Source organism: Canis aureus, chromosome 8 (assembly GCF_053574225.1).
Source record: "Canis aureus isolate CA01 chromosome 8, VMU_Caureus_v.1.0, whole genome shotgun sequence".
In the NCBI taxonomy this organism is placed as follows: domain Eukaryota; kingdom Metazoa; phylum Chordata; class Mammalia; order Carnivora; family Canidae; genus Canis; species Canis aureus.
In genome coordinates, this window is record NC_135618.1 from 46,142,407 (window position 1) to 46,169,420 (window position 27,014).

The 27,014-nt window shown below is 50.7% G+C and overlaps 1 protein-coding gene across 10 annotated transcripts in view; it reads left to right on the plus strand.

The window, feature by feature from the left end:
- Positions 1-27,014, plus strand: part of CLEC16A (C-type lectin domain containing 16A) — a 196,676-nt gene that overhangs the window by 95,658 nt on the left and 74,004 nt on the right. The gene's annotated exons all lie outside the window — the stretch shown is intronic.

Here is a 27,014-nt window from a genome sequence, read left to right on the forward strand (position 1 = left end):
TCCAAATCTGCTGAACCAGATACACAGCCCTGACAGAAACAGGGCTTCATTTTTCCTGTAACTTTGATGGAATTCCACAGCAGGGCTCTCATTGGTCTGGCCTGGGTTGGTGGACCATCCCTGAACCAGGTGTTGTTAGAGGAATGTGATTCATTACTGGGTGAGGCCAGGGTCACATGGCCGGCCCTGGAACTGGGAGATAGGACCAGTTTCTTTTCTACTCTATCACCTGAGAGGGAGGAGGGAGTTTGCCCTCAAAGGAAACTCAGAGATGGAAGCTGAGCAAGCAGGAGCAGTAGATGGCTACTCTTTGTGGCACATGGTAAGGGCAGGGTCTCCCTTGTCTTAAATCAGCTTTATTGAGATGCAGTTTACAGCCAGTAAAATTCAGTAAGTTTCAGTGTATAGTTGGGTGAATTTTGACAAAAGTGTTCAGTTTTGTGACCAGTAATCACTGAGGGTGGACATTTGATCCCCATGCCCCTGTCCTGCTGTGTATTCCTTGGAACAAATGATTGAAACCCCCACAACTTAATTTCCTCATCTGGAAAATGTTGATGAACCTCCTAATATGATGGGCTTGAGACTTGAGCAGAATATAACATGAAATATATGATGGAGCATAGTGTCCAGCATACAACTGTGCTCAGGAAACTGTAGTCTGTGTTACCTGCTAATAAGGTGATGCATATAAAGAGCTCTTTGTGAATAGAAGAGTCTCCTAAAGTCATTATTAATGGCTTTTACCCACTTGTCTAGCATTTTTTTTTTTGGACTCTTTTAAATATTTTTTAAAAGATTTTATTTATTTATTCATGAGAGACACGGGGAGAGAGAGGCAGAGACACAGGCAGAAGGAGAAGCAGGCTCCATGCAAGGAGCCTGACGTGGGACTCGATCCTGGGACTCCATGATCACACCCTGAGCCAAAGGTAGATGCTCAACCACTGAGCCACCCAGGCATCCCTTGTCTAACTTAAAAAAAAAAAAAAAAAGATTTATTTACTTATTTGAGACGGGGCGGGGCAGGGGGGGCACGTGTACACAGGGAGGGGGCAGAGGAAGAGAGAAAAATTCAAGGAGACTCCCTGCTGAGAGCAAAGCCTGACTTGGGGTTGGGGCTCCATCTCACAATCCTGAGATCATAACCTGAGCCAGAACTGAGAGTCAGACACTTAACTGACTGAGCCACCCAGGCGTCCCTAAATTCTTCTTGTCTTCTTCTCTTTTTTTCCTCTCTCTCTCTCTCTCAGAAGAACAAGGAAACTAAGTGCCCCTTGGGCTGCTCTATGCTCATCTTCTTTGGTCCTTTCCTCTTGAGAAATTGCCATCAGGATTTCTGATGGCAATTTCTTGATTGAGTTGCCTGCAGAGCACCATAAACCAGTCTTTCTCTGATTTGATTCAAGGGAAGAGGGAAACAGCTTGCTTTCAAGAGGACCACTCCATCAGGGCAGCAAGAATGTTTGTATCCATGAAATGGAATTAAATTTTATGCTGGGAATTCACATTCCTTCCTCCCCCACTCCCACCCCACCTAGAAATGGCCTGCTGAAATAAGGGTTCCAAGTATTTCACTTATCAATTTTAATTGATTAGATTGCTAGTTGAGATCACTTAACTGAGCCCTTTTGGGTAGTTGGCCATTAAGAAAGTAATGGCTGTTTGTCTTTACCCAGCGTGATCACAAATTATGTCTTTGCTAAAGAGGGCGCCTTCCAGAAAATACTAGGAATTATGGTACTAGAGCATATGAGCATATGGTACTAGAATGAGATATGCACGTGCTGTTGTTGGACTTTGTTTTCTTCTTTTTTTTTTATTCTGGTGATTATTCTTAAATGCTGGAACATCTCACCTTCCATGGGGAAAAATCAGTATGCTTTGCATGTCACAAAGTACCTTCTATGTATATAAAATGTAGGCAACATTGTAATGTAGGCAAAGGCATTCATATTTGCCATTGCTTGGAAGCTGGGCCTGCTTCTTCTGAGCCTAGTGATTTGAAGAAAGCTGACTCAGGGAGAAATGCTGGGGGCTGGTCAACTTTTATGGAAGGTGATGTGATACGGGCGGACAAGCTCAAAGGCATGCCAGTTCCACACCGCAAGAGAAGGTGAGTTAAAGTGTATTTACTGACTTTGTCACGCTCTGATAAGAAACCACAGTGTATGGGTACACAGAAGTCATGTCACATGTCTGCTGACCAGCTGCAGGCCTCTGGGCCATGTGTGCCAGGTGAGCTCTGACAGGGTGGCTCCAGACAAGGAGCATTGCGGAGGCCATCGCCCCTCCAGAAAAAGGCAGAGCTGACTGTGCTCGAGCCTGTTTTGTTTTTGCTGGACAGGAGAGTGGCTTAGGGCCCAGGTCCAAGACTGGCAGCCGTGAGCGGGAGGGAGGCGAGATGGGAAGGGAGGACCAGCTTGACTAGATAAAATAGATTAGACTTTTAGAGAGAATGGCACCATGAATCTCCACATACCCCGCCTTCAGCTTCAAGGGTTATTACTCTTTCACTATGTCTCATTCCATCTGCTCCACCATTTCTCTTTTCAAAATACCTGCCCTCCTTCACCCCCCGCTGAGGGTAGTAAAACCAATGGAAGACATCATACTACTGCATCTATAAATACTTCCCTGTAATAGAAAAGGACTTGCGGCTGCTCTTTGTCATAGAATTGGTCGCCACCATCACAGATAGTGAGCTTCCGCAGCCCAGCTGTGGCTCTAGGGGAGCCGGGGAGGGAGGGTTGGCTGGCCATGCTGACATCTGCCTTGGCCACCCCTGGTGTGATTGGAGGTCATTGGCCTTGTGACCTTGCCCAGGGTCTTCATGTTTGTGAGGCTCAGTAGCCTGACCTTTAAAATGATTCTAAAACCACTTACAGGGAGAGACATTGAAAATCAAATGAGATCATGTTGGTGAAGCACATGGTGCCACCAGACTTGGTCTCTGCTCTGTGGTGCTTCTGGTTTGGGGTGGGGGTCCGGGGGATGGGAGGACCACCAACAGGTAGCACCATCTGGGGACAGTGTTTTGTGGCGATGCTGGACATCCAGCTGGACTCTGGGTTCTGAGCTTGAGGACACTGCAGACAGCAAGGGCTGGGGGGATTGTGATTCTGTAAGCTGGGGAGACAGCCCTGGAGGAGGAGCTGGTTCCAAAAGATGATGGAGGTTAGGCAGGTGGGCAGAGGAAGGTACTGGGAGGCAGCCGAGCCGGATGTCCAGGGAGAGGGTCAGAAACCTCTCCACTCTCTCCTTGGAAGTGGTTTTCCACGTACTCTCAGGAGTTTCAGGGTTACCATGTTTGGTGACTTTCCATTGGCTGAGCCACCTCCTGTGACCATTGCGCAGCTCTTGGCATTTCCACTTGTGCGGTGTTACAGCATAGATGACGGTTCCTCGAAAGAGCCCTGCAGCAGTCAGGAGAATCCTAGATCACACAGTCTGTGAGGGGGCATCCCAAACCCCCAGAGAAGTGCCCACATACAAGCAGGTCTCTGCCCTCTGGGTCTGATTCCTCACCCAGGCTTGGGCTCACTTGTTCATGGGGTGGAAATTGTCCATGTAGGATAGAGTGGTGGTTCCATGTAGTTCCTAGACCTTGGAACTGCACAGCTCAGGGAAGTGCCAAAACAAAAATAAAACCCCAAAAAACCTCTGGGGTTAGGTTTTATTTTACCAAGTCTTTGTTTGTTTGTTTTAAACATTTATGAACTGTCATTTCATAAGAGAAAGGGCATTGTTAATCTCAGATAAGTAGGAAGAGCATCACTTCAGAAAAAGGGACAGACTTTCCAAGAAATAGTACTGTGCCGTAATGGGGTCTGTTCCTTAAATAATTCAAGTGTGGACCAATCACAATAGCAAAGATGTCTGTCTTTTTTGAGCTGTCTTATGGGGGAGGTGGACACTGACCATCACATCATCACACAGAACAAAGGCAGATGGCCACTGTGCTAAGAAGCTTGCACAGGGAACAGGGCTTGACCTGCCCTGGAGGTCAGGCAGGCTCCTGAGGGATCGACCACCCGTCTGAGGGCTAGATGTGGGTGCAGGTGCCAGCAGCTAGATGTGGGTGCAGGTGCCAGCAGCACGGGGTGTGGCAGGAACAAGGCCCCAGAGTCGATGAGGAGTTGAGGAAGACGAGAAGCAGCAGTGTGACCGGGCAGGGCAGGGCAGGGTGGAGGTGACGTTGAGATTGCCTAGGGCCCAGTGAGTGCGTGGGCCTCATACATGGATCAGGGATTTGGAGCTTTCTCCTGAGAACAGTGAGAAGTGTTTTTCACCTGCTGAGATGATCACATGCGTATCTCGTATCTCGGAAGGGTCTCTCTGGCCTCAGTGTGAGGGGAGATTTATGGGGTCAGGGGCCACATTCCAGCAGGTAGCCCTGTTGAGAGGCCAGTCCTGTGAGACCAGTCCTGCAGAAGTGTTGTCCCAAAGGTGGTGCCCACAGCTGCTTGCGCACCCCAGTGTGCCCCAGCAAGTGGGTCTTGAGCGAGCTTGCGTTCTGCTTTGTGGCCCAGGCACATGGACTGTTTGTTGCTTGGAGACCCATCCTGTTTGATCTAGCTTGTTCCGTGGAACCCAACCCATCGAGCCTTTGAAGCTAATGATTAACAGCAGTAATGCTATTTCACTTGTTCTGGTGTCCCGGCCAGGCAGGCTGCTGTGGACCTTCCCTCAGCTCTCCCTAGTGTTTCTAGCCCAGGGCTTGCCTGTTTCAGAAGGTAGCTGAGGGTGTGGAGAAAAATACAGACTCAGGAGAGGACGGATGTGACGTCTGGGTCGCAGCTCTGTCTCTTCCTCACTGTGTGACTGGAGACAAATCGATCCCCCTCTCTGAGCCTCAGTTCCCTCATTGATAAAATCAGAGTAGCAGCGCCCTCCTTTGCAGGATTATTGGGGAGCAATACCTGTGTTAGAGGGGTCAGGTCACAAGGTGCTGGCCCTCAGTCAGACGGGCCCACAGATGTCCCTTGGTCTCTCGCAAAATATTTGCAATTTTATGTGAGTTGCCAGCACTTTAAAATCAAGACATCTTACTGCACAGACCCAGATATGTCTCATTTTGAATATGAAACAGTCTGGTCCTGTGGTGCCGGCATCCCCACAAGCAGTAGTGGGCTGCCTCTTCTCGTGGGTGGGCGCAGCTCCCACCAGCTCGCTCCTTCTCCGGCCTCGGACCTCCCCTTCCCTCCAGCTGTGCTCAGTACCTCACACTTAACCACCCACACAGGGGAGCGTGAGCTCCCCACACACACACCTGTCCCCTGCAGCCTGCCCATCTCCTGGTGGGTGGCAGGCAGCTCCCTTCAGACGCTAAAACCTGGGGCTCGTCCCTGGCTCCCCTCCTCCTCCCCAGCCTGCCTCCCAGCCCCTCGGCACACCTGCTCCGCCCTCCCTCCAGCTGTGTCCAGATCCGACCACCTCTCTCAGCTCCACCCCGGCCCTTGGTCTGCCCTGCCATCTTGGGCCACCTGCATTGCTGTAGTAGCCAGCCTCGTAAAGCGTCCCCTGCAGTTTATTCTCCGCACAATGTCCAGTGTTGTCTTCTTAGAACGGGAGTCAAGGTCATGTCCTCCCTTTGCTCACAGTGGCCTCTTTCCCCCTCTGACTTTACAATGACTGAGAGGCTGAGTATCATCTAGCACCGCCTGGCTCTCTGCTTTCTTGCTTTCCTTCAGACATACCAGGTACATGCCTAGCCCAGGACCTTTGCTCTGGCTGTACCTGCCCCCCCACTACAAACCACTTGTTCCCCCAGGACAAGTGCAGCTGTGGGTACTTACATGTATGATAACCATACCCCAAATTCTGCATCCATGTTTGAATCAAGGCCAAGTCCCCCGTCTTTGTTATCTTTTTGTTTGTTGATGGATACGAATGTGAATGCCATGAGCAACCCGCCAGTATTCCCCATTTCCCCAGTTCTTAGCACCCTGTGCCCTTCATCCCGATGTCCTGACAGGCAAGAGCTTGTAGGCCACATGGAAGCTCCTGGCTCATTCATCCGACTGCTGAGATAGTCTTTTCCAGCAAGAGTATAATGAAGCTCCCTGAGTAAGTGATGTGACTTCATTTTAAGTCCATGAAAATGTGAGCTCATTGATTGGCTTCTCTTGCAAGGTCAATAATAGTTTTTGTGGTCCCTCTCAGTTCTGAAAAATTCTCTATTTTGCCTTATTTTGTTGATGACCTGGTCATTATCATATGCCTCATCCTGGCAAAAGTGAGAAAATAACATAAATAATAAAGACCAATCTGGAATGTGGGACACACTGAAAGACAGCTGACAAGCTTTTCAAAAATGTGAATGTCATGGAAAACCAAAAAAACATGGAGGGGGGGAGGGCCAGGTCTAGATTTTTGTTCTAGATTATTGAAATGGAGGAGACATGACAACTGTCCACTTGGATCAGATCTTGGATGGAAAGGAACAAGTAGCATAAAGGACTTTTTTTTGAAAACCAAGAAAATTTACATGTAGATTGTGATTGGCTCATATAATTTGAGGTCATTATTACATTTTTAGGTGTGATAATGGAACTGTCATTCTGTGGGAGAATGTCTTCGTTTTTAGGAAGTACAGGCTGCAGTGTTCAGGGTAAATTGTCATGCTGCCTGCAGCTCCGGGATGATTCACGAAATAAAAATGTGAGTGTGTGGGTATAGAGAGAGAGGAAGCAAATGCAGCTAAGTATTAAAGTTGGTGAATGTAGGTGGAGGGCTTTACGAGTATGCTTATTGTGCTAGTCTTTAAACCTTGCTGGAAGTTTGATATTTTTCAAAATCTTAAGAAAGTGGCAAAATAGAAATCAAGTCCTTGAACATCCAGCTCTTAATTAATGATAAGCATCATGCTTAGGGGTGAGGTTTTGGTTTCAGGAAAGAAACCAAGCTTGAATCCCAGCTGCGTGACCTTGGGCAAACTAGTTAACCTCTCTGAGCCATTCTTCCTCTTGGTAAAATGGTGATGATAGTGCCTGCATCAGAGCTGCTTGCAGATTAGAAGAGAGAATCCCTCAGAAATGCTCGGGCTCACGCTCGCTCAGTGTGTGCAGGTTTCCCTCACAAAAACAGTCACCAGCATTCATCATCAGGACGACACACTGGGTGGGGAATGGCTTTCTCCTGTTAGAAGGTTTTCTGTAGGAGTTCTGACAAACCAAAATCTCATGACCGTTTCTGCCCATGGGATACAAGCCACACAGGCTTGTTAGACAGTACATTTCTTGGAAAGATGACTTTTAGGAAAGTGGGTGCTGGCTGATGAAGATCCAAAATCTGCAAGGATGACTTGATTCAGACTCAGATGACTCCTTGGGCCCAGAACCCCTGAAGACGAGTTCATTCAGTGCCAATGTCAAACCCGAGACCAATGTGGTCTATGGCTCTTCAGCCTGCATCCCCCCAGCGCTCTTTGTCCCTGGTCTCTGCATGTGGACATTCCCACCTGCACTCTGGGGACCGCTCCTGACCTCCAGCCCCACAGTCAGGGGATCACTAGCTGTCTCACCTTTTTCTATCTCTAGTGCCTGGCACAGGGTCTGGCACACAGTAGGCACTCAAAGAAGACTCGTTTGATTAAACCGATTAGAGCTTGAGCAGCCCCTTTAATTATTTGTAAACATTTAAGGTGCTTTCATTAACATGAAAGTGGCATTTCTAAATGTTGTCTTCAGTAATTTGAGGCCACCGGATCGTGAGTTAAGGACCATGTTTGTTTATCACCACCAGGCATTTGAAGAGTCGGGCTCCCAATGCAGACCACCCCCCGCCCCTCAAAGAAATATACTAATAGTCTTAAACTGCCCTGGGTGTCTTCTAAACATGTAGATTGTTTTCCATTTCAACAGTTGAGCTATCCTACATCATTTTACCTAAGAACTAAAATGCTGCCTTTCCCCCCTCCCTTGCCCTTCTTTGCAACCGGGCCCTGAACTAGACTGATCAGAAAGAGGCATGTTTGAACTAAACCACCAATTCTCTAAGGGGATGGAAAACATGGGATTAACAGCATTTCCCCCCTCTCTATGAATTAGGTGGCTCCTCTGTGTGCTTGATGAATAATGTTGCTGGCCCCCTTTCAGAAATGAAGTAGAAATATGGAGAAATGAAATTTGTATCTTATAAAGTGACTGGAAATGTGATTATAATACAGCTGTCAGTTTTGTTCAAGTGGAAAATTTTAAAGTAAATCCAATTGCAGCATTATTTGGTTCTCTTAAAGCAGGGTGATGTAGCTGTTTCCTGCGTATTGATTATTTGATTGGTACCTGTCTGCTGGTCTAATTTTTTTTTTCTCAGTAGTGCTCATTGATGTGGTTTAATGTATATTCCTGTAATCTTTCCCTGTTTTATAAACTTACAATCATAATTGAGCTACATTAGAGAGACACGTTTTGCTGAAATCACAAGGTCACCTAATGGCTGTGCCCTCTGTTGTCAGTTATGTATTCAAGTAGTACTAGGACAGATTTTCTGGAAAAGACAGAAATTAGGATTTTTTTCCCCTCTACAAGCATAATTTCTAAATTCCACTCTATGCACTGGGGAAATGAGGTGTTTGAGTGGAAGAGACTGGTTTTGAGCTTTTTCCTTCCTTGCTTATGAAAATAGTCATTTTTACTGAAGGCTTTTTACAGAGTAAATTAAGCGTTTTTCCCAGATCCATCACAGTCCTTCCCATGTGTTTGAAAAGGGCCGTGGTTTTGTTCCCTCTGATCAGAGGGGACCCAGTGGCTTCAATTTGCTCAAGGAGCGGTATCTTCTGAGGCATGGCATAGCCTTTGGGAAGCAGACAGATATTTGAATGTGGCAGCTGTGTTCCAGGGCAGCTGGAAGAGCAGACAGGGGCCCAGCACACAAGGGCTCTGGGACCTTGTTGTGTCCCCCCTAACCTTGGATCTCTCCATCTGTACCTCATGGGGCTGTCGGGCAGGATGCTCCCTACCAAGCAAGGGCCTGGCCCAACTTGGTAGGGCCTAGCCAGCAAATGCCAACAGAGAAGCTACTCAAACGTGACAGTCTTCCTTGGACAATAAACGGAAGTCCATCTGTGTAGTCACTTAGGCCAAATGCCTCGGGGTAGCCTGTCTTCTCTCTTTCTCTTGCCCCTACAACCACACTCTCTGCAAATCTTGCCAGTTCAGTTACTGGATAGATTCAGAATCTGGTTCCTGCTCACCACCTTCCATGCCTCTACCCTTGTACAGATGCCGGAAACTGTCCTCTATCTGGTTTGCCAGCTTCCCCCACTGCCTTTCTCCACCAACAAGAGCCCAGGACATCATTTCAAAGTAGCTGTCAGAACCCTCCAGAGACTCCTCCAGAGTCCTGCCTGTGACCTGCAGGGTGTGCCCCTGCCCTGTGCCTCCATCTCTCCCTCCTGTGCTGTTCCAGTCACAGGAACACGGGAGAGTCTCACCCCGGACTGCTGGCTTCAGGGTGGTTCCTGAGCCCCCATTCTGCCTCCCCGTGCCGCTGATATCACCAGCCTCCCTGACCACATCTGGCTGACAAGCGGGGGCAGTGAGCTGCCATGGGAAACAGGAATTCCTGGAGGGTGGGGGGTTGAAGGTTAACTTTGAGTTTCAAGACATCCCTCACTCCAACCCACTCAGACTGTCTGGGGCTCTGCCTACACAGGGCTCCTCACCCCAAAGCCACTGGTTTCCCCGCCCACCACACATCCCCTTCCACCGCCCTACCCAGCCACCAGGGACAACACGGGACCGCCCAGACCTCTGGACGGGAGGATTGGCTGCAGGCCCTGATACCTGATCAGCCACAGAACACCCAAAACAATCTCTGGGGAGACTGAAGCAGTGACATGCAGTGTGACCTTTATCGAAGGGCCACCAGCCTTGTACTTACCCTCTCCCCTAGCCCAGGATCCTGGTGCCACTTTACCCAGCACCACTGGGCCTGCTCTGCTCTCAGCCAGCCCTCACCCTCCAGCCCACCCTAGTCCCCAATGGGAGGTATGGTAGTAAACAGGGAGGTGGGAGCAGCACATTCTTTCCACACCCTCTCAGGAGGGAGACATGTTCCATTCAGATTAACATTGTTGCCTAAATTCCTAAGTAGAGGTCACAGTCAAAGCATAGGAAGCACTTGCCTAACACGGAGTGACCACTGGGTCTCTGATTTAAGCAGAAGTCAGGACTTAAGATGACGGTGATGAGGATTGCCCCATTTCCCGGTGACCAGTGAGCTGTGGGGCACAGTAGGTGGTCTGGACTGATTGGTTTTTGTTTTTTGTTTTTTGGGGGTTTTTTTGAGATTTTATTTATTTATTTATAAGAGACATACAGAGAGAGGCAGAAACATAGGCAGAGGGAGAAGCAGGCTCCCCGTGGGGAGCCCAATGTGGAACTTGATTCCAGGACCATGACCTGAGCCACCCAGGTGCCCCTGATTTTTTTTTTTCCCCCAAATGAATGGCAAATGGTATTTGCTGTGCTAAGCCGTTAGTAAGCGTACAGAGTACGGATCTTGGGATGCTCAAAAGTTCACGTTGCCATTTCACTTTGACCTACCTGAAAATAGAAGTAAAAAATGGTTTGCTGCACACCCTGATGTGCAATCTTGCATCAGTGCACCTGCTTCTGGGCATCTTACTTGCCTCTAGCCCACTAGACCTGGGCAGAGCTGTAGCCCTGGGCAGGTGGTGGAAGGGCTGGTGGTTTCTGGCCTGGGGCTCCCTCTGTTGGAAGAGGGTGACCCTGGAGGTCCTCAGCCCAAGTTGTGCCTTAAGAGGACTTGGGAAGCTTCAAACACTATCCATGCCCAGGCCCCACTCCAGAAAGTTCTCATTCGCTTGTTCTGGGGGTGGGACCCTGGCATCTCTATTTTTAAGTGCTCCCTGGAGGATTTCTTTGCGCAGCCAGTGTTGAGAACCACTGGGTGAGACCGAGCAATGTTCTGGAAGTTAACACTTAGTCTCTACGCTGTTTCTCCCCATGAACTCCAGTTCCCTCTTGGAGCTCTCCGTGCCCACCTCCTGATCCACCAGATGTTGCCAAGGAGGCTCGCTTTGGGGACATGACGTGGCAGCCACATCTCTCTAGATTCTGAAGTTTGCTTCTGAGGTGGGAACCTTGTCCTGTCCAAACCAGCCTTACAAACCCCTTGGGAGAGTGGCAGGTCTGTGAATGAGCCTGACACAGCTGGTATTCACACCAGGGCTGAAACGGGTCCCCATCCTTGAGCCCTAGAGGAAGAGGAAGTTAGCTGTGCTGGTGCTACGTGAGAGTGAGGTCTCAGGGAGAGACCCACTGGGCACTGTGAGGGGTCCTCGTGGGGAGAGGCAGGAGGAGCCGGGCCCAGGAGGGAGGCAGAGTCTCACCTGCCCATCAGGCTCACTTGGGAGGGAGGGGGTATGCCTCTTCAGTGGGTGGCAGCCAGAGCAGCCCGAAGTATTTAACCCGACATTTCTCTCTCCCTTTCCTTCCTGAGTGCATACAGTTGGCTTTGTGTCAGTTAACTGTGCATGAAGTGCGAATGCAGATCCCAATCTGGGGCACCTTGTTGCAGAGAGGAGGGACCAGGGTGCTGCGCTGGGCCCCCAGCTCCCTGTGTGCTCAGGCAACCACCGAGCCCAAGCTTGGCCTTGTTTATGATGGACGTGGGCTGCACGAGAGCTGACAGCCTCACAGCACTGCAGCCCCAGCCCAGGCCTGACTCTCCGGTTGTCCTGAACCAGCGCCAGGCCTGGAAGCAGCCTGCTCTTTTTCAGGCAGAGTCGTAAAAGTGTCTTGGGAGCAGGAGGCTTAGTAGTCAGTGGAGCTGAACCTGTCTTTCTCGGGTCTCCCCGAGTGTTTGTAAGTCATTCTCTTACAGTGAGGAGCTAAAAGTTTTCATCGTGTCTTCCCTTCCTTCCTTCCTTGGTCTGCTTGGGGCCCTCTTTCTTATACCAGGCTCAAGGTGAGGTAGACCTTTCCTCTCAAGGCCACATCATTGTGCAGAAAAGCCCCCCACTCAGCTTCCTGGTTTTCAGTTCGGTGTGTCCAGGTTATCTTTTGCATTCACTGTTTTCATCACCCGTACCCAGGCCTGCTAGTTTGATAATATGCTTTGCATTTTTCTAAGTGCAACTGGGGTTTTCCAGAGCCCTGCAGAGCCAGGAAATATGCATATCATTTAAATGACTCCAGTTAACCTTTACCCTTTAACCGGTTGTTCACAACACTAGCCTCTCTCCAGTGATAGGCTGCACTCTCCAGAGCAGCAGAATTGATGAAGATCTACAGCTTTCTTTGTTCGTGCTGTGGCCCCTTCCCTCTGCTACCTCCCCTCCAATGAGCCTCAGTACCACTCTCGGAGAGGAAGCTGGAGGTAGAAACAGGAGTCCCAGGCAGTGTCTGGGGAAGGCTCCCTCCCTTCCCGTCCCAGCACCCTCTGCTAGATCACACAGCAGTGATGATAGCTTTGGCCATCGGTCTATTTCCTCACTCCTGTGAGCGTTTTGCTTGGGGTAGCTCACTTAACCCTCACAACCTGGCCAAGTAGGTCCTACTGTTATCCCATCTTAGCAACTAGGAAAATGGAAGCACAGAGAGGTGGGGGAGCCAGATTCGGACAGCAGAACTTGGACTCCTCCCTTCGTTCACTCACCCAAGTCACTTGTCCATCCCCCATTTACGGAGTGGGCCCTGTGCTTGGTGGTAGAAGTAGAAAGAAGAAGAAAACCTAGCCATCCTAGCAGTTGTTATGTCCACAGGGGGATGTGACTGATTTGAAGGAATCTTCATTGTGCAGCGGGGGGAACCAATGGAGGTAAATGGGGACAACATTTGCTCCCAGAGGGAGCCCTAGGTGTTGAGCCGATTGTTTGGAGGGGGTGTTCGGCAGGCAGACAAGCTTGGGAAGAGTGTCCAAGGCAGCAGGTACTCTCAGGGAATACACAACAGTGCCCGTCATGACCCCAGTCAGTGCCCCATGTCTAGAACATCAAGTGGTGCATTCATTTCCTATTGTTGCCGTGATGAACGTCTACAAACTTAGTGACTTCAAATAGCACACGTTTATTATCTTAGGCTGCTGTAGGTCAGAAATCTGCCTGGGCTAGCATCGAGATGTCAGCAGACTGCTTTCCTTTCTGGAAGTTCAGGGAAGAATTCATTTATTTCCTTGCCTTTTCCAGCTGCTAGAGGCTGCCTGCATTCTTTTGCTCATGGCCCTCTCCCATCTTCAAAGCCAACAGTGGCAGGTTGAGGTGTTCTTACACAATTCTGACTTCGTCTTCTACCTCCTTCTTCCACTTGTAAGGACTCCTTCTGATTAGATGTGGCCCAGTCAGATAATCCAGGATGACCTCCCCATCTCAAGGTCCATAATTTAATCACATCTGGGAAAATCCTATCGTAAGGTAGCACACTCACAGGTTCCTGGGATTGGGGCATGGCATCATCGGGGGCCTTTATCTGCCTACTGCAGGTGGGAAGTAGAAACTGTCAGCAGGTAGGGGTAGAGAGATGGGCAGGAGCTCTGCATGACACCCCACAGTTGAAGAGTCCTCAAGAAAGAATGGCAGAGGCACGGGTTAGGGACATTTACCCCTTGGATGTTCTTGGGTTGTAGGACTGAGCCCTGCCCCCTGGCACATCCTTGGCAGATACTTCTGACCTTCTAGCCCTATGGAGGGCTGAGGCATGCCCAGCAGGGCCCTACTTTGGTGGTGCAGGTTGAGACCCTTCTCTCTGTGCCTCCCTACTTCTGTCCCCAGGATGTCCCTGCTCTTTGCCTGCTGACATTCCTCAAGTCACCTTCTCCAGTTCTGGGCCCCCAGCCACTCCTGCCTTTTCTGCCAGTCTTCTCTGTCCTTCCTCAGGGTTCCTGCTGCCTTCCTATGGTGGTTGGTGCTCTCCCAGGCAACCGAGGCTCACTTCTCCCCAAAACTCTCTTTTTGCCCTACAAAGCTCAAATGACAGATCTCCACTCCCACACACAAGGCACCACTCCCTTGGGTCCTCAGGCCACCAAGGCCCCAACTGTTTCTTCTCGAGCACACTGGTAGTCTGGGACAGCAGCACTGAGACGGGGGGTTCTCTCTAGCTGACTTTGGCCAGAAGGAATTTTAATCAAAAGTCCCAGTTTGGTTTTGAGAGGGCCCTTTGTCCAGGAAAGGATTAGATAGTTCCAGTCATTAAATGGTCTGTTGCAGAATGTTAGTCATTGACTAAAGTGGTTGGATTTAAAAATGAAATAAAATAAATGTGTTGTGTTTTGTTTTAAGAAATGAGAACATTGTTGACCATGATGGAAAAACATTTTGGTTCAGGCCTTAAGTATATGTATGGGAACTGAGGTTCAGCAAATTATGCAGATGCCTCCCTTGATTTTGATGGCTCTCGCTCAAAGGCAAACCCACAGTAACTGTGGATACCCTATGTGTTTGTGCGCGCGCCTGCACACATGTGTGCATGTAACGGGAAAGCAGTGTATCTTGCTCTGTGGAAATCCAGACCCCTTCGTGTAGAGTCGCTCACCCCTGCAGGCCAGGACTGTGGGCTCCTGGGTAATACCACTTCCCCATCCAGGCCATCCTTCTCCAGGACCCAGGTCCAGGCTTTCACTTCTCTTCCTGCTGTGAAGAAAGTGTTTCTCTCGAAAATAAATGGCAGCTCCCATCCCCACCCCCTACATGATAAACTAGGTGACGCCAGTGACAGGGACTCATTTGGGTGAAACCTTGGAGTTGACAGCGAGACTTGGCAAGGCTTAAATTAATTGATTTGCTGGAGGGTTGGGTGTGAGTCTGCATGTGACTATTTGCTGAAGCCCTACTATGTGCCCAGCTGGGCCCGGGCATAGAGAGGAGGGATCCTGTGTTGCCTCCTCTCAGGAAAACAAAGGGACCTATGGCCTCGCCCACTCACAGTTGGGTCCAGGGTAGCAGGTTCCTCCTGCCCTGAACATAAAGATTTAAAACTTCCATATTTGGCAACCCTGTATCCTGGTTTTGCTCTTGGGTTGTGTGTGGATGTGAGATTGTGTTTAGCTTTGGAAATTGTGGGAGGTGGATAGTCCTCTTACATCAAGGGCTTCTTTACCCAGTCAGGGAGAAAGTGGGAGCTCCCCATCAGTCGCACCTCCTCTGCCAGCAAGTCTTTGAGTTCACCTCCTGGTCCCAGCCTACTGCAATAGCAGTGACCCCCAGGAAAGTCCAGCAAGCCCCCAGACCTCTGATCCATCCTCACATTGCCCAGCCACTCTCCACCTGAAGCTGTTCATCCGCAGCACATGTAATAATAGCTCCAGTCTCCGCAACACTGGATTTGGTTGAAGGTGGTACTACGGGCCCAGAATAAACACAGTGCACTAGCCTGAGTCCCAGCCCTGTCTCCCGCCTGTGGAGCTCCTTCGTCACTGGGGAGGGCAAGGCAGGCCATCTGAGGGGAACCTGTCATGGGGTCTGCCCTACTGAAGGAGAAGGGATGGCTCTGTTCTGCTTGTGTGTGCGTTTACTCTGCAGGGTACAGAAACAGGCATTAGGCTTCCCCACCAGTCAAGGAGGCAGGCACTCCCGAGCTCTGCTCCCCTTTGCTGGTTTCTGTGCACCAGCAAGGTCAAGGCCTGAGACCCACAGGGCCCCAGGGCCTGTGCAAGTCTGCATCTCAGCTGCTCTCCAGCCACGCTGCCCACTTTCAGTTCCCTGACTATCCTCCCCTCTGCTTCTGACCCTCACATGGGCCAGCCCCTCTGTCTGGGATGATCTTTTGAGCCACAATGATCCCCCTTTGCTTGGCCAACTCCCTTACATCCTCCAGACCTCTGCGGACAGCTCCCTTCCAAGAACCTTTCTGACTACCAGATCTCGCTCTCTCCGTGGCATTGGCCACCATATGTAATTTTCTGTTCTTGTGTGATTATTTAATGGATGTGGGCACCAAGCTGCTTGCGGGCGTGGGGGTGGTAGGGAGGAACCTTGACTCTTCACAGTTGAATTCTGGGGCGGAGAGCACAGCAAGTATCCTGTGAGGATTTGCTGGATGTGAATGAATGGAAAGGAGAAAATGGCTTAGGAACAGCACCCCTAAATTAGGACCTTGGTCTTGTTTTCAAAAATGACACCGTGATCCCAGGGCCCAAGGGCATCCTTGTGAACTTGCCACCTGACATGCATCTGACATTCTTCCTCAGTTGGCCTCTTTTCTTACTGGGAAGTTGGAATCCAGGTTAAGACTGGATCCGAGGGCCCAGCGTGAGTCTCCGGAACTTGCCTGGCTACGTGAGTCATCGCTGCTGCATACACAGGCGATCTGAAACTCTAAAGGTCAATCAGTACGTCAAGATCTGTAGTAAACCACACTGCCTTCTACCTGGTGCTCCTTCCCATCCCTCACAACGCCAGTCCTTGTGCAGCTCCCCTGGAAGATGCTGCTTAGGAAGAAGCAGCACAGGCACAGCTGGTGATTACCGCGAGGAAAATTAATACCATGCCATCAATTCTGGAGGCAGAAAGGGCCCGCGGCCAGATGGCTGTGCGTCGACTGGAATAACTCACGACCGTGTGGGCCCTGGTTTGGGAGGCCTCTCCTGGCCCTGAGTATAAATCAGTTCTTCTGCAGAGAGAGTGAGCAGGTGGCTTTGTCAGCGGTGGGGGAAGGGAGCCATCCCCAGAGCCCGTCTTCCCAGAGTCTCTCGTTGTCGGAGGGCCTGAAATGCACCTGTCCCAACACCCGTTCTCAGCCGGCCCAAGCGCTGGACTCTTATGGACAGGGCTGTGAAGCCCTTGTCGTCATTTCTGGTAGGACCATGGGCAGAGGCTTTTGTCCTAGCTGTCAGAATGTAACATGACAGACCCATTTTCACAGCGCAAGCCTTAATTGGATGGTCAGAGGGCACATCTGTGGCTTATAAAAAACAAACGGAGTGACGATTTTAGTGAAGGAGAGAAAACTTGCCTCACATCGAGTCCCCAGGGATGAAGATGGCTGGATGGCAGCATGCTGGCGACCACAGACAGACTTGGGCCCACGTCCCGGCTTTGTCACTGCCCGCAAGGCCTCAGCTGCCCCCTTCATCTGTGCAAGTCTCTGCTTCTCCATCTGTAAAATGAGAGTAATGAGGCCCAACAACATAACATATGGCCGTAAAGAGGAGATGTGAGAAGATGCATTCAGAACTGCTTAGCACAGTGTGTGTCGCAAGCGGCCCATTGTTACTGCTGTGCTCAGGATGTCAGACCCAAGAACGACTTCATGTTTTCATCTCAAAGTGGCTTCATCTCACTGTGTATAGGATCCCAGCGTTGAGTGTCATGGGCTCTCTTCATCAGACCAGGCCAGGATGACTTAGCGCAACACAGATTTCTTTCTTGCTCACTCTGCTTGCACCATAGGGGTCAGTGGGCTGCCCTGCTCGCTACTCAGGGACAGGCTGGTAGAGGTTCCACCAGTGGGAAGGGCCCCCACTCCCTAGCCTGAAGGGCAGAGGAGGGTGAAAAAGCTGGAGGCCCATGCCCCAACTCTCACACTCCCACCGCATGGGGCACGTGTTTGTGTCACCCCCCCACCCACCTACCTGGCTCTCAGCTGGGGAGTGGGGAGGCCGTGGCTGCTTGGTGCCTAGCAAATGTCTCGGCTCAGAAGCACACAACCTCTGCCCATCCCTGGGAGCTTCTTGAAGGCAGCACCTGGCATTTGGGTGTTTGGGAATCAGAGGGCACCCAAGCCACCCCCCCCAACACTAAAGCCAAGAAGAAAACTGAGATGTTAACAGTGAAGGAGAAAGGGGAGACCTCAGTGAATTAGGGCCTTGACCCATTTCAAAATATTAGGCAAATTCTGGGCTGGGCTGAGATGGACCAGGCCCATGGAGATGGGGGTGGGGTGGGGTGGGGTGTGGGGTGGAGGCGGGGACAGTCTGGCAATGATGGTAATTTGCCAGTGGTCATATTCCTAAACCATCCCTGATGCTGGCTCCCTAGCAGGGAGCAGAGGAAGCTCCAGAACTGACCTGGGGTTACCACAGCACCCTAGTACCACTGCCAGAAAAGAGGGAAGCTGAGAGAGCATGAACATGGTTTGGACACCTTTGGATATCTGAGCACCCACAGGGAGACCTAGGGAGCTAACAGCATGGGTAGCAAGGCTGAAGCCATGTGGCGGGGGAGGCTGGAGAGTGGCATGGGTGTGAATGGGAGCTTTGGGAGCCTGGCCCTGTTTTTGCCTCTGCCACTTGGTTCATGTGTGCTGTGGGAAATGGCCTCACCTCTCAGGTCCTCAGACCCTCCCCTGTGAAGCAGGGGGGGATAATAAATAATGGCCACTAAATGGGATGTCACAAGGCTAAAATAAGATCACGTCTGTAAAGCACAAAGCCACTCTTTGTTGAAAGTACACTGTTACCTTTTTTGCCATTATGATCGTGTTTGGTTTCTGAGAAGATTAGCCCAAGGAGCTTTGGCTTCTCTGGTTCCTGGGATTGCACAAAAAGCAGCAAAGCCAAGGAGGAGGCGCAAGTGGGGTCACCAGCCTCACAACAGGTGGGGGCCAGAGGTGTAGTGGTTGGGAGCACAGGCCCCACCAGCCCCACCTGGCTTACTTCCTATCTCTGCCCGTGGCCAATTACTTAACCTCACCTGTACCACCGGGATAGTAACCATTTCCCCCTTTTGAGGTGTCATTATGAGCATCCCAGTGAGAGAATCCATGTTGTCTTCACAGTGCTCTGCTGTGCTAAGTCCTGGGGATAGTGACTCCTCAGTAACTGATTGCCCTGTCAAAGGCTTAGCCAAGACGTGCAGAGGTCAGATGGTGGTAGCAGCCAGGCCACTTTGTACCGCTGCCTGAGTGCTCAGACAGCCCCCGTTCTTGCCTCTCCAGAGCCTCATGTCATCTTTTAAATCAGTGCTACCCTATCTATCCCTTCCACTCAATCCATGTCCACCTCTGCTCGGCAGAGACATTTCTGTGGCCAGGTACCAGTACTCCCCATGTGAGAGGCATTCAGATACCACACCTTGGTCAGAGAACCAACCGTATTATCATTTATTTAATATTTTTCTTTGAAAGTCTTCACAGTTTCTCCCTCTCGGGGCCAGGTGAGGGTAGGCTAAGCTGAGCCAAACCTATACCCATGAAATTTGGGGATCCATAAGCTAAGTGTACATTTTTCTCACTACACGTGAAGGTAAATACGGAATGACTTTAATAAAAGTAACCATTCACACACATGTCTTCTGAAACCATCTCACATTGCCACAGTGTACACAGACCGTGTACTCACTCGTTTAGTCCCCTCCAGGACCCTGCCTGCCTGCAGAGCCTCTGACTGGTCCCCAGGGTGTCCAGAAAGAAGCCACCTCCCCCCCGCCCCCCCATAGGAGTCAGGCTGTGATTTTCATTCCAGAGCATGGGGACAGCAGGGCAGTCTTCTTTAACTTTCAATATCGTCATTTTTAATTTACCAAATGAATCTAAGTTCCTTGTATTTCTTTTTTAGCATCCACCTGTAGATATTAAATGTGGACAGATTTTGCTTGGTTGAGCATCAGTTTAGAAGACTAGGTTCGAGTAATGGTAAGATTCAACCCCAGATTCCTTTGGCCGCAGGGAAGAAAGTTCTACTCCTGCCTCATCAACTGTTCTTCCAGGGAAGCAGAGAATTTATGCAAATTATGTATCACAGTCACCAGGGATAGGTACTTAAAATGCAGGTAAATTGGTGCACGGTCGCATATGGTGCAAAGTTCCCAGGCGTTGGAGGACATACCTTGATTCATTGGTCCCCTTTCCTGTGGGTTTGCTGAGGTGGGGGTGAGGAGCATTCTTGAGGAATCTTCCTGTATCACTGAAGCAGGTGACCTCTTTATATCTTTGAGGACCGAGGCTCCCATCGGCAGCACAGAGGTGCATAGCTAGGATGGGTGGGGGCTTTCAGCTGGGGGTGGGTGGCAACCTTGATGGGGATGAGGATGGGTCCAGAAAACCTCCAAGGTGTTTTCTCACACCCAGAGAGGGGTGCTGGGAGAAGACCCACAATGATCCCCTGCTCAGCATTCTCAGGGGGTCCTTTGCCCTCTGAGGCACAGCCCCAGGTTTCAGGGTGGGGCTTCTGGGCCCCACACTCCAGAGTAGACTGATGGGCTACTAGAGTCAGTGCCTCGCACACCTCTTTCCAGAGGGCCTGGAAATGAGGCAAAGTCAAAACCTTAGCATTGGTTGGAAAATTGGCCCATTCATAATGCCATCTCGGTCACGTGTCCACCCAAAGAGTGGGCACCTATCCTGGGCCCAGTCATATGGGAGTCCTGCCACTGAGTCCGTGATTTCATGTCACAAGGGATAAGGAAACACTTTCACGTAAAACCTGAGACGGTACGGCGTGTAGCGTAAGAAATGAAAGGACTCCTTCTACAGCGCAACCACCCTGCGGCCCTCCCCAAGCCCACCAGCCGCTCCAGCACTGCCCCAGCTCACTCTAGGCGCATGTCCCTCCAGACCCTGCTCTCCACACATGTGCACACAGAAGTTCATGTTCATAGGCTCAGACTTGTGTCGCTCACCACTGTCACTCCAGCACAGGACTGGCACTTCGTGGTCCTGTGATAGTTACCACACGTGTGGCTTTCCTGCAGTTTTTGCATGAATGAGACCATGTACATCTTGGTCCACAGATTGATTTTTACAGTTAAAAGTGGGGCTTTCCTGTGTTGGGAGACATGGGTGGAACTCACCTGCATATTGTTGCATTAAACGGATGCACCCTGAGCGTCGTGCCGTGCAGCCACCCCCCGCCATGGGGCATTAGGACGGCTTCAGGTTGTCCCCTATCCCAAAGAACCCAGGAAGAGTCGGTCCTCTGGACCAGCTCCATTCACAAGTGCCATGTGATGGTGAGAGGGAGTCCTAGCGGAGAAATCATTAGGCGAGAGGTAGGTGTCCTGACATGTATGAGAGCTGTGATCAAATTGCCCTTCACGAAATCAGCCGTACCCAGGGGGTCCCCTACTGACAGTGTAGAGGTGCTCCTGTCTTCCCCCTCACCCACCACCACCAGCCTTTCTAATCTGTGCCAGCATGACAGACCAAGAACACATCTGTCTCCTGAACATTGTCGGCCTGCTTCAGTATTCAGAGGGGGCTGTAGGAATCCCACCTTACAGACCCCAAATGGCCAGGCTGGGGGGCCCCTCAGAGAATGGCAGTGGTAAGAACAGCAAGGAGCTTGGGCTCGGCTCGCAACCTGGGTTCAGCCCACCCAGCCCAGCGAGGTGCCGTCCAAACCAAACCACCCTGTGCCCCACTCCATTTTTCCCATTCCTATCTTTGCACATCAGACAGGTGCCAGAGAAGACTTCTTGCCAGAGAAGTCAGGAATTCCTGACTCTTTTTATCCCCATTGAGAGGACACACAGCTGTGTTCTCTCCAACCTCTACCATTCTTCACACAGAATATTTGTTTAGACGTTCCCAATCCTCTGCCTGGCAGTTGTTTATTTTAAAACAGTACCAGAAATATGCTTGGTCCTTTGCCAGATCTCTGTCTTATAAAACAGTGTGTCCCCTGCATGAATCTGGTTCCTCAGAAGTACAGAAGGGGGGACCTGCCTCATAAGCCTAAAGCCTCATCTGTCCCGTAGGTGACCCATCAACATTCATTTCAAAATCCTTGGCTTGAAGAAGAGCTGTAGAAATGTTCCATTCCTTTCCCATGTCTGTGGCTTCACTGGATGATCCTTGGGGACTGGTTGAAAAAGAGACCATGGAGGGGACCAGAAGTGGATTTCTGATATGACGAATGTCCTCAGGGAACGGAGTATACGATTGGTGGGCATCTCACATAGTTGGTCTGCATCTCCCTGGTGGACCATTTTATTACAACATCTCTTCTGGCACCTCCCCACCCACCTGTCCACCCCACCCCCACTGTTGTAGAGCCTGTAGTCCTAGGTCTGGGGGGTCGGGGGGCTCTGGTAGATTTCGCCTTTATTTTATTTATTTATTTATTCATGAGAGACACAGAAGAAAGGCAGAGACACAGGCAGATGGAGAAGCTCCTACAGGGAGCCCAATGTGGGACTCAATCCCAGGACCCTGGGATCATGACCTGAGCCAAAGGCAGATGCTCAATCACTGAGCCACCCAGGCACCCCTGGATTTTGCCTTTAAAGCTTCCAACTTCCCTTCTCAGTAAAGTCCTGTGGTAAGCACTTTTTCCTTCTGTGTTTATTGTCTGCCCCCACCTTGCACCGTGAACTGCTTCTATTAAAAGAAACAGACTGGTAGCTGGTGTGGAGGAAGAAATCACTTATTCCAGAGGGTGGAAGGGAAGTTGTGTGTGGCTTTCAGTAAAAGCTCTCTGGCCCATTCAGCATTGGCCACTTGAGAGTAAGGCCACTTGGGTGGTACTTCAGTGTCTGAGAGCAGGGCCAGGGGACAAGAGAGCCTTTGGAGGCTGGAATGCTGGCCCAGCCACTTGGGGTGGGCAGAGTTGTGTGTCCCCAGGCCCCCACCCACCTCTGCAGGCCCCTGGCAGTGTTCTCTGGTGGCCCAACACTGGCAGGTGGCCCTCAAGCCAGCTTTGCTGCTTGCCCACCAGGTAACTTTGGCATGACCCTGAAGGTGAGCCTGACAATTGTCAGGAAAGCCCTGAGCGCAACACTTGAAACACAGCAGGCCTCTGAGACATGGGAGCTGAAGCTTTATGACCAGGGTTGCAAAATGACCTGCTGGGCCTCTGGGAACTGAGCTGCGGCCCATCCAGGGCCTGAGCTATCCCTTCTAAGGCACCCCACCTTTCTTCGTGGGAGAGGAGTGGTGGTGTAACTCGTCCCAAGCAGGAGTGCTCTGGCACCCTGGGGGCCAGTTCTTGAGCCAGGTCATTCTCAGCTGCGTGGGTTTGCTTGGTTGGGCCTGCACTCCCTGTAGGGCCTACTTGAGCCTGATGCACAGGAGCCTACCAGACTCAGCTAGAACGGACCCTCCAAACTCTTTGAAAACTTGCTTAAGCCATTCCCTGGCTGGGGACATTTCCAGAATTGCCTTGAAAGTTGACTTGCAAATACAAATTTGAACATAACTGATTTCCATTTTCACCCCCCAGACTTGTGGTTTCCTTTCTTCCTTTTGTGCTGGGCGCAGTGGTAAGAGTAGGGGTTCCAGTCAGAATCTGTCAGGGTTTGAGCATCAGATCTGACATCTATCAGCGATGTGACCTGAGGCAAGTTCCTTAAACTCCGTGGACCTCAGTTTTCTTATTCGTAAACCAGGGCTATTGTGAGAATCACCTTACTTAATCTCCCAGGAAGTGCCTGGTCCAGTGCCCGGCCCACAGTGTCAGGGCCCAGTGCATGACAGCTGTCATCACTGTCCATAAAGCCTGCCCCAGTGGACACTCAAGTGACAACTGGACCTGGTTGTCTCCTTCTCCTTTGTTTCCCTTGGTGGGAGGAGGGCCGTGACAGATTGGCTTTCTCTCGGCGTCCAAGCTACTTGGCACTGAAGAGCCACCACATAAATCTCTCTTAAAGTAAGCTTACTTCTGATCAAGTCAACATCAGCCAGGCATTCAGGGGTGGGCAGGAGCACGCCGGACAGAAGACACAGCATGGCCAGAGAAGGGCAGGGCGCTCACGGGACTGGATGGGAGAGCAGAGGGTATGGGATGCAGATGGGCTGCAGTGGCGAGGGGGCACCCCCTCAGAAGGAAGGAGGAGCTGTGCCTTCGGGCAGAGGCGAGATGCACTGGGATGTGTGCCCTGGAATGGTCACTTTCACAGTCACTGGTGATGGTGAGGTGGCTGATGGTGGGCCTGGAGGCGGGAACTAGGGCAGGCTGGCAGGCTGGGGGAGGCACCTCCTGTTGCACCTGGAGGGAGAGTGAGATGGCAGTGTGCCCCGTGGGCGGAGGAGCAGCCCCCAGCCTATAGCCCTGTTGCAGAGGGGGGTTTGGGGGCAAGTGCTTTTGGCTGAGAGGCAGGCAGGTCTCCCCGGCCCACACAGGGCCCTGGTGGTTTATTTCTGTCTTCTTTTATAACAGTGCCATTAGGAAAAGGGACTGACTCCATTCTTCTAAGGGATGCCCCAGGCGCAGCCTTTTCTCTGGGGTACCTGCTGGCTCTGTTGGGCCCTTCTGGGCCAGTGTCCTAATGAGCCACCTTGTAATGGGCCCTGCTGCTGTGGCCCTTGGGTGACAGAAGATGCAGGCTCCAGGGGCTCAAAGGGAAACTGAGAGGTGACCTGAATCGGAGGTTCCAGAGGCTTGACTGAGAAGGTCCTTGCCGGTCCCGGTCAGGCCCTGCCTGACAAGTTTCCAGCACAAGTGTGTGATTACAGTAAACATTTGGAGGGCCCCTGCCTCATCCATGAAGGCCAGGCCTCACCTCCAGGTGCAGGCTTCCTGGGAGGAGGCTGACAGTTCTCTTGTGGCTTAATGGGCCCTCCAGGCAGCAGCTGCTGAAGAGGGGCCTCCTAGAGTCCTGCAGGAGGCTGGGCCCTCTGGAGTTGGAGGCATTTGCAGGCACCGCCTCCCCGCCCCCACGCCAAGTCTTGCTGCCACAGCTGACCACACACGCCAGGCGTTTCCCTTCCTGAGAACTGACCTTGTACATCCGTGTGCATCTGAGTTCTTTAGAAAGAATCCCTCCCCTTTCTCTCTTTGGGGCCCCACGTGCCTGCCCCGGCCCCCGCTGTCCAAATGGGCCTCCTCTCATTTCCTCACTGCCTCTGCCATGGAGTTCATAATATAGCTCAAATGTAAAAAATTAGCTTTGTGTGGCTGCCATGAATGTTACATGAATCACATTTAAATCAATAAAGTCTATAAAATGAATCAAGTTATCCTTATTATGAAGAAGTGGGGGCCCATTTGAAGGGGCCGTGGGCCTTTGAACACTCCTTGTCTGGGGTGGAAAAAGTTGTCCACCAGTGGATCTGCCACAGCAAAGCATGTAACCTTTCGCAGCTCTAGGCTCCCTCCGTCCCTGGGATGCCTTTGAAGTTTCTACTTTCTTCTTGGGGAGGTGTGATCGAGCAGAACCAGAACGAAAGTCAGATTTTCCATGACTTGTTTCTTCTTTGAACGGTTGCTAATCTTTTTTTTTTTTTCTTTTTTTTCTTTTTTTTTTTTTTTTTTTTTTTTTAGTTGGTAGTCTTTTAAATGACATTCTGTTTCAAATGTGTGAGCTTGGAATCTTTGATGTAAATAGCAGGAAAAAGTGGGTGGTAATGTTATGGAACGTGGAAAGCTTGCCTTTTCTAGGCCATGCTTTAAGAGCGAAAACCAGAAAGAAGACAGGAAGGGCAGCAAGCAGAAGAAAGGAGAGCAGAGAATGAACAAGAAGGAGCAAGAAAAAGGCCCCCGTAAAGGCTGGAGGCTGTGTGGGCCCTAACCCCAGCCCAGACATTGTGTCCGATCCCTGGGGCCCCCACTCTCCCCACCTGTCTGTCTTCCCCTTGATCAGACCTGGCATCCCCTCCAGCTAAGCTGTGCGCCGTCCAAGGACCGTTCCTTGGAGCAGAGGCCTGGCAGTTGGCCACATGCCCTGGGATGGTCGGGCAAGGCAGGAGCTAGAAGCATGGCCGTGGTCTGAGACTGGCACCAGGCAGGGCAGTTATGATTTTCATTAACTTAATGACACAAATACCATACAAATACATTGTCCTTGTGAGAAAGCAAAACTAGGTGGTTTCTGCTCACCGCCCCACCCCACCCCCACTTCTCAGGAGATTACCAGGTTTCACTGGGGTCTGTATCCCTCCAGACCCGTCTCTGGAGAGGTATGCAGAAGGACCCATAGGAGAGACACGACTGTAAAGTTTGAAAACATCTGTTCTTATTACAAAAGCATTATCGGTTCACTATAAAATGTTAGAACTAGAAAGACCTTGTGATTATCCCATAACCCAACCATAACCATGCAAGTCTGTTTTACACGAAACCAGGTTATTCCATGCTGGGTGTGGGGTCCTCTGTGTTTTCCTGCCAGGCCAAGGGGCACGCCTTTCCATACCCTCAGCTGCTCCTCCCATCCATGCTTCTCCAGCTGGGCCCCGACATGGGTGGGGGTGCCCCCCCCCCCATGAGCGTCTTGTCCCTGCTAATGGTGGTGTCCCTTATTGGCAGCTGATCCAGATTTTGCACTGGTGTAAATGCTGCAGTTACGTTTTAAAATAAATCTAAGTTAAAAGGGAGGGACATGATTTAAGGGAAATAACAAACAAGTGATGCAGACGGTATACAACTAGGAACAGTCCTTGAGGTGGTGAAGAAAGGAAATACTGTTTTAACAGCATTTTCCACAGCTGTCTGTGTAATATCCCACAGTGAGGGTCTGCCAAGATTGTTTCCCTTAGTGGGTGAGTTTTTCCCTGTTTAAGCCCCCTACACACACACACACACACACACACACACACACACAGTCTCTCTCTACCTCCTCCTCTCTCTCTCCCTCCCATCCCTCTCTCCCCCTCTTCTTTCTTTCTCTCTCTTTGTCTAAAAATCGCTGTAGCTGAATCTCTGTGAGGCTGCAACATGCAATTCTAGAAATGGACACACAGGTTCAAGGGCAAGCCCAGCTGGCAGGTTTTCTTTACCTGTTGCCAAGCTGCCCTCCAGGAAGGCCGAGGCAGTGTGAACCACAGGGTGAGTAACCAGGAGCTGTTTCCCTGAATTACATTCACAGCTGTAAGGATATGCCTCATGTCACTTACCAGTTCCCTTATCAGAAAGATTTCATCAGCCCCCTCACCCCTGACAGATCTCTTGTTCTCACTGTGTTCTGAGGGCCTTTGTAAGTGCTTTTTAATATTTCCATTGTGTGTGTTAATCTTTAATTAGAATTTAGTGTATCAGAAGTATTTTAGAAGGCTTAGCTCAATTAGTTTCCTTCCTTGCCTTCTTATTTTACATCTTTCTTTACCTGGATCATTAATGGCAGAGAGCACTGATGCACGGGACCAAGATCAGGGCTGTTCTCACTAACTGTGTAAGACCCTGTGAGCAATCCATCAGACCTGGGATGGCATGCCTATGGCCTCCCGTATTTACCCATG